The sequence below is a fragment of the Pygoscelis adeliae genome, unplaced genomic scaffold (assembly GCF_000699105.1).
Source record: "Pygoscelis adeliae isolate BGI_AS28 unplaced genomic scaffold, ASM69910v1 Scaffold412, whole genome shotgun sequence".
NCBI lineage: Eukaryota > Metazoa > Chordata > Aves > Sphenisciformes > Spheniscidae > Pygoscelis > Pygoscelis adeliae.
This window is the reverse complement of record NW_008824190.1, coordinates 743,814-749,607: the sequence shown is the minus strand read 5'-3', so window position 1 is coordinate 749,607 and position 5,794 is coordinate 743,814. Positions and strand designations below refer to the sequence as shown.

The window sequence follows — 5,794 nt, the reverse complement described above, 5'->3', positions numbered from 1 at the left end:
GGCCGCCGCCTCGTCTTTGGCCGAGTCCGGAGGAAAAGGATGCAGCAAGTGCCGCTGTAAGACGAAAGAGCGCCCGCCGTCCCTCGATCCGTGCGGCCATGGGACGGACGGGCTCCCGAAGGCGCTCCCGCGGGAGGAGTGGCTGGGCGAGGGTGAGGAGACCCCTTCCAGGGAGGAGAGGGGACGAGATCCAAGGGGGAACGTGTCTGTCTGCGGGCGCACGTTGCGGAGGCTGCGGAGCAGCAAACTGCTGGCGGCGGCTCCAAAGCTGCTCCCGCTCCTCTGCTGGGATGAAGGGGTGGTTGGGCAGGGCGAGCAGCCGGGGTGGTCTGTTGGATTTCTGCTGTGTAATGGTTGGTTGTTTACTGCCGGTCTCCCTTTTGTCTGCAAAACCCTTTCTTTTTCCAGATTTGCTAGAGCAAGGGAAGCGGTGCGGAGGCAGACCTCTCCCAGGTGCTGTTGCTGTCGTCTTGCTGTGCTGGCAGGACAATTAATAAAGCCCTGTGGATTTGCTGTACTGCAAGTGACAGATTTGCAGTAACTTTAACAAGCACTGCCTTTTTTTTTTTTTTTTAAGCCAGGCAGACTCTCTAAAGTGGAGCATTAACCCATCTTGGGGAGAAGAGGTGATCAAAACAATAACAAATCTGTGTTTAAAAAAATGAATTGTACTTCTCTAACAGGGTTGCATTTAACTTGCTGTCTCTAGGCATTAAATACTGATTTAGAGATCCATACATTAGGAACTGGGGAGACCTGTACGATCATCTTGATTGTGTTTTGACAAGGCGTTACTGAGCTCACTTTCTTCCTTTATTCCTATCTGGTTATCCTAGGATCCTTGATTTGCAACAAGTCAGGGCAGGAAATAGGATCTTGATAAATATTTATGGCTGTCAGCCATTTTATAGTTTGGGATTACTCCTGGAAAAAATATAAGGACATTTTCTCATTATCTTCTGTCAAATGGACAGCTTATCTGCTTACACGGCTGTGAAATTGCCGTGTATGGCTGGAGACCTTGGGGTTCTGATTTTGTAATACAAACCCCTGGTGCTTTAGGGACGGCAGGCTGGGCTGAATGGGGCCAGTGTCTGGAGAGCAGGATCAGTCTCCAAACTGCACCTGGCTGGTCCCGAGCGTGCGAGTCATGTCAGACCGTCCCTTCTGCACTTGGCCTCGTCGCGAGATCCCCTGTGCAGCTGCAGGTTGTGGTACGGATGGGATCATGTGGACTGGTACCGGTGGGACTTTCGGTGCTGTATGTCAGGGTATCGCTGAGGATGTGATGACCTGCAGCCCCTCTCGCGTTGCAGGGCAGTGCTGTGTGCTGACTTTGTTCCCTCGGGGTCTTGTTCATGTTGCTCTGTGGCAGCTCTGAGCTGGGAGAGTGTTCCCAGGACAGCTAAAAGTCGCTGGTCTAGGCAGTTATTCCAGAAGAGTGAGCAAGGAATGACCCTGATCTCATCTTCTTGCAGAAAATACTTCTCAAAGTAGTCTGTTAGCTAGGTTTCACACTGCTTTATTAATACTTTTTTTTTTCTAGGACAACTGTATCTTTTTGTCTTTAGGAAAGATTGCGGTAGGTGTGCCAAAATAAAATTGAACAGACAGTGAAAGCCTGCTGTATGCAGCACGGAGACAGGAATTGTTGTAGCACTTCTAGAAGAGTTGGTCATTCCTGTAGAAACAAAAGCAAACTCTTCTGGCTGGGCTGCTTGGCTTTGAGAGGTGAGTGTGCAGGAGATAGTTGTTCATCTTCTCTTTCTCAAGGTAGACCCAGTGTTGTCTTCTGCATCGCTGGGCTTGGTAGAAACCTGTCACCCGCACTTAGCAAAGCCTCAAAGACACACACACACCCCCCCACCAGAGCCACCTCATTACTTGTACCTGAAGCTGCTGTGAAAGTGATGTGGCCGTGGTGGTTCCCTTGTCTGGGGGACGCAGCTAAAACGAATGCCTTGATGGGTGCTGGCTTTCCGTAATGCTGTTACCAGTCAGTAACCACCCCTCCACCCCCAAATTTGTATTTCAGCTTTTCCAGAAAAGCAGCCGCTGTCTAAGCGAGGATGTTAAAAGTCCACAGTAATGTGAGAGGGGACCCTGGAAATGGGAATTGGACCAAGGTGAGCAAGCTGGTGGCCGTGGTGAGAACGTCTGGTATGCCACAGAGTGGCCCAGATGGGCGTTGGGATGTTGTGCGGTCTGGGAGGTAGTGGCATGCTCGCAGCCCGGTGCCACCATCGAACTGATGTGCTGGATCAAACCCTGGCTTGCCTCCCTGGTTCAGTTGCTCTGCTACGGTCACGGTCTCCACGTTTGTGGCCTTTGCTGTGAAGATCTGCAGCTCTGAACTGTAGGTGTGACTTGATTGAGGTGTGGTTGACTGGGATGATGCCTCGTCTTGTCCCCTATATCAAATAACGGCTTCAGAGGGGGTTTGTTGCCTTGAGAGGCTGTGGGGAAGCACTCAATCCGGATGGCTTTATACAGGTAAGCAGGCTTGCAGGAGGAGTTGCCGGTATCTCAGCGCTGTAAGTGCTGAACCTGGTTGCCTATTGTTATTAGGATGATTTATTTAAGGAGGTTTTGGTCCATCAGATTTGTAGATAGTGCTTGGGATTTCCAGTGGGGATATTTGAACAGGGAGGTCTCTGAAAGTGTTGACACCAGCTCGTGTACTTCCAAGCTGTTGGCCTCATAAGTGCAAAAATGTTGTTAAAAACAGAGTAATTCCTCGAGGCTCTCAGCAAATGTGCCCCATTTTCTTTACAGTGCAAGTTGGGCAGGTGGGGCTCACAATCTGTACACCCACCACTTGGGAAGATCTCTGGAGAACTCCAGTTAACCTTTTTTTGTCCCAAATGAAGCAAGGAGCCTTTTTTAAGTGGGTTGTTTTGTGGTAGTTGTCAGTTATGCTACGTGACTCATCTTGTTTTCCTGCGGGTTTTTCTCTGTTAAGAGGCAGCTGTGCCAATCTGGGAAATGGGCTTGGAAAGACATCATAGGTCTCTTTTCCCCTCTCTTCCTTTTAGATGATGGGGTAGAGAGCAATTGTTTGAATTCCTTACTTCTGAAGACATCTTTGCCCTGGTGGTATCTACAACCCAAATATGCGAAATGGAATATTAAATGTTATCCTTCTGTATGGGAGTTTTAATACTCCTCTTCCCCACCACCTTTCAATTTTGACTGGATTTTGGGTTTTGTGTCTTTTTTTCTTCTGGATGACTGTAAACACTTAGTGTCTCACAGAACCATGATTAGATTTACTCTCCTGCCCAGGTCTGAAAAGCCAGCCTTCCTACTCGTGTCTCCGTGGGTATGCCCTTGAAACCTTTTGTAGCAGCATATTGCTGGAGGAAGAACACGCGTGGTGTATGTTCTGCTGGTATGGATTACTAGGAGTATGTGAACTCACGCCTGCTCTGCGGAGCATACGGTGGGGGTACAAGTGGCTTTGGTGTTCTGTGGATTGCCAAGTGAATGATTTGTGATTATTTAAAGCTGGGGTTCCCAACTCAGGTGAGAAATGGGCTACTGAGGACTTCCAGTCTCTCACTGCCTTCTCATAGATTTTCTGTACTCCACTGCTCTTCGGTTTGCTGCCGGCTGGCAACCGCTTACTGAGATTGCTCAACGTGCATGTTAACTGGCTGGCAGCACCTTACTCTTCTCCTTTTCTGACCAGCAATATATGTTGTACAAGACTGTTTTAAGAGGTCTTCAGAGCTGGGATGTCAGGGAGCTCATCTGTGCAGCTCCCTGCTGCTTTACAGCTCGTTGCACAGCTCCGTTCTCTGCCCCCTCCAAACACAGAGTGCGACGACTGCGTCTCGCTGGTGTGCTGTCTTCCCGGACGCAGAAGGTAGAGGCAGGCTGTAGGTGCAAAAGGAGGGGTTATCAGTTGCGTCCTTCTCTCCTTCACATGCATCAGTTGTGTCCTTTCCTCCTCCGTTTCTTAAACAGAAAGGTTGTGCGCAGCAGGTAGTCTGGTAGGTCGCTGCTGGCTTCTTGTAGGGGCATCAGAAGATGCCCGTGTAACTTGGTGCATATTGGACAACTCCAGAATGTGCATTTGTAATCAGCCGGGCTCTATGTAGAAAACTTACTGCTCTGCCTCCAATTTGCTTATAACAGAAAAGGTGTTCTCCTGGGCTTGGTTTGGACCACGGCTCTGTCAGCGTGGGAAGGCTGCTGTGCAGAAGAGCGCAAGCCCTGCAAACGAGGGGATTGTCATCTAGCAGCTCTCGGCAGCCCTTCCTGGTTCGTGTGCTTTTGTAACGGTGATTTCCCTTTAGCGTGGTTTTAGTTTTTAGAAATGAAAAAAAACCCCAACCCCAAAACAAACAGATAGCATCATAGCAGGTGTACAGCTTAGGAGGTCTCCAGCTGTCAGGGCCGTAGAGAGCCTTTGGGAGTGAGAGTAGCCTGAAAGGCTTCCTAAGGGAGTTACAAAACTAGTATTCAGTGTGTGAAGTAGTGTCACTTATATTTTCTGAGGGCACTTTTGCGCAGTGGATAATAGACTGCAGGGCACCTTTCATCTCCACTGAAACTTAACAGTGTTTCTTGGAGAAACCCAGGGAATTTTTGCCCTTTCAGCTTTCGGTGGCTTAGAAAGAAAAACATTATATGGAGTAATTACTGAAGGGTTCTATTGGTGTTGACTTGGAGCAGGGGCCTTGGTGCTTGCACAAGCAAAGGAATGAAGCTTGGGCTGAATTGCACAGAAAAACTTGTTCCATGTCAATTAACCTGTCAAGAAAACTGCTTGGTTTCCTTGGATAAGGTTTAAAAGACCTTTGCTTTATTTTTTCCTCGATGTATTTCAACACCTTCTTCAAACTGCTTGCAAGGAAGGGGCTTTAAGAAACCTGTTTTTAAAGGGGCAAGTGTTACATTAATGGGGGTTTTAAAGGTTCTTTTCAGATCAAAGATGCTCAATATTTTGTTCCAGGAGCAAATGAAAGCAGGACTAGATTCATGGGTGTTTTCCAGGTGGAAGAGATTTAAATGCATTTCCCAGGGCAGGTGAAATCCCCGCGGGTCCAAGGCTTCTGCCCGGGATGCCGCGAGGGCAGGCTGTGCTCTGCCGTCTCCTGCTCAGCCGCCCTCTCCTCTGGGGTACCGGGGCGCAGCCGGGTGCTCCAGCGGGGAGGTGGCACGTAGCAGACGGAGGGGCTGGAAGGAGGCCGAACGTCAGCTTGGCTGGGAACCGGCCGTAAACTGAGCACCTGGGGACGTGGAGACAACGTTAACCCACCGGATCTGACCCGTTTTCTACACTGGGGTCCAGGACTAGGGGGGTTGTACTAGGTGATCTTTAAAGGTCCCTTCCAACCCAAATCGTTCAACGACTCTGTGATTGATGGATTTATTTTCTTGGCAGGGGATGGCGGAACTGGGGGGAATGACACATCGGAGGCTTTGCTTTGCTTGGAAGCATGGCTTTGTGCCACGCGAAGCCCTTGTATGTTGTCTTCAGATGGACCTGGCTGGCCAACCCTCGTCACGCTGTAGATTAATAGTTTCCTGTAGGCCCTCGCGTTACCCTGCCCCACACCCTGGTCTGTGCTCTTAACTGTGAAGAGACTGTCTTGTGACCAAAATTTTGGGAACGTGCATCCACACTATGCGTCATTTTCCATGGGCTGGAGCGGGTTAGACAGAAGGTCGAGTGGTTTGGACGAGTTTGTTTCACCTGAGGGGAGGCTGCGAGCCCCAATTTGGTATCTTCCCAAGCCCCCATTTGGTACTGCTTTCTGCTTTTCAGGCCCTCCTGCCCCCACCC

At 49.6% G+C, this 5,794-nt stretch overlaps 1 protein-coding gene across 1 annotated transcript in view; it reads left to right on the top strand.

Annotated features, from left to right (window-relative positions):
- Positions 1-5,794, top strand: part of CLCN5 (chloride channel, voltage-sensitive 5) — a 40,809-nt gene that overhangs the window by 18,139 nt on the left and 16,876 nt on the right. The window lies entirely within an intron of this gene.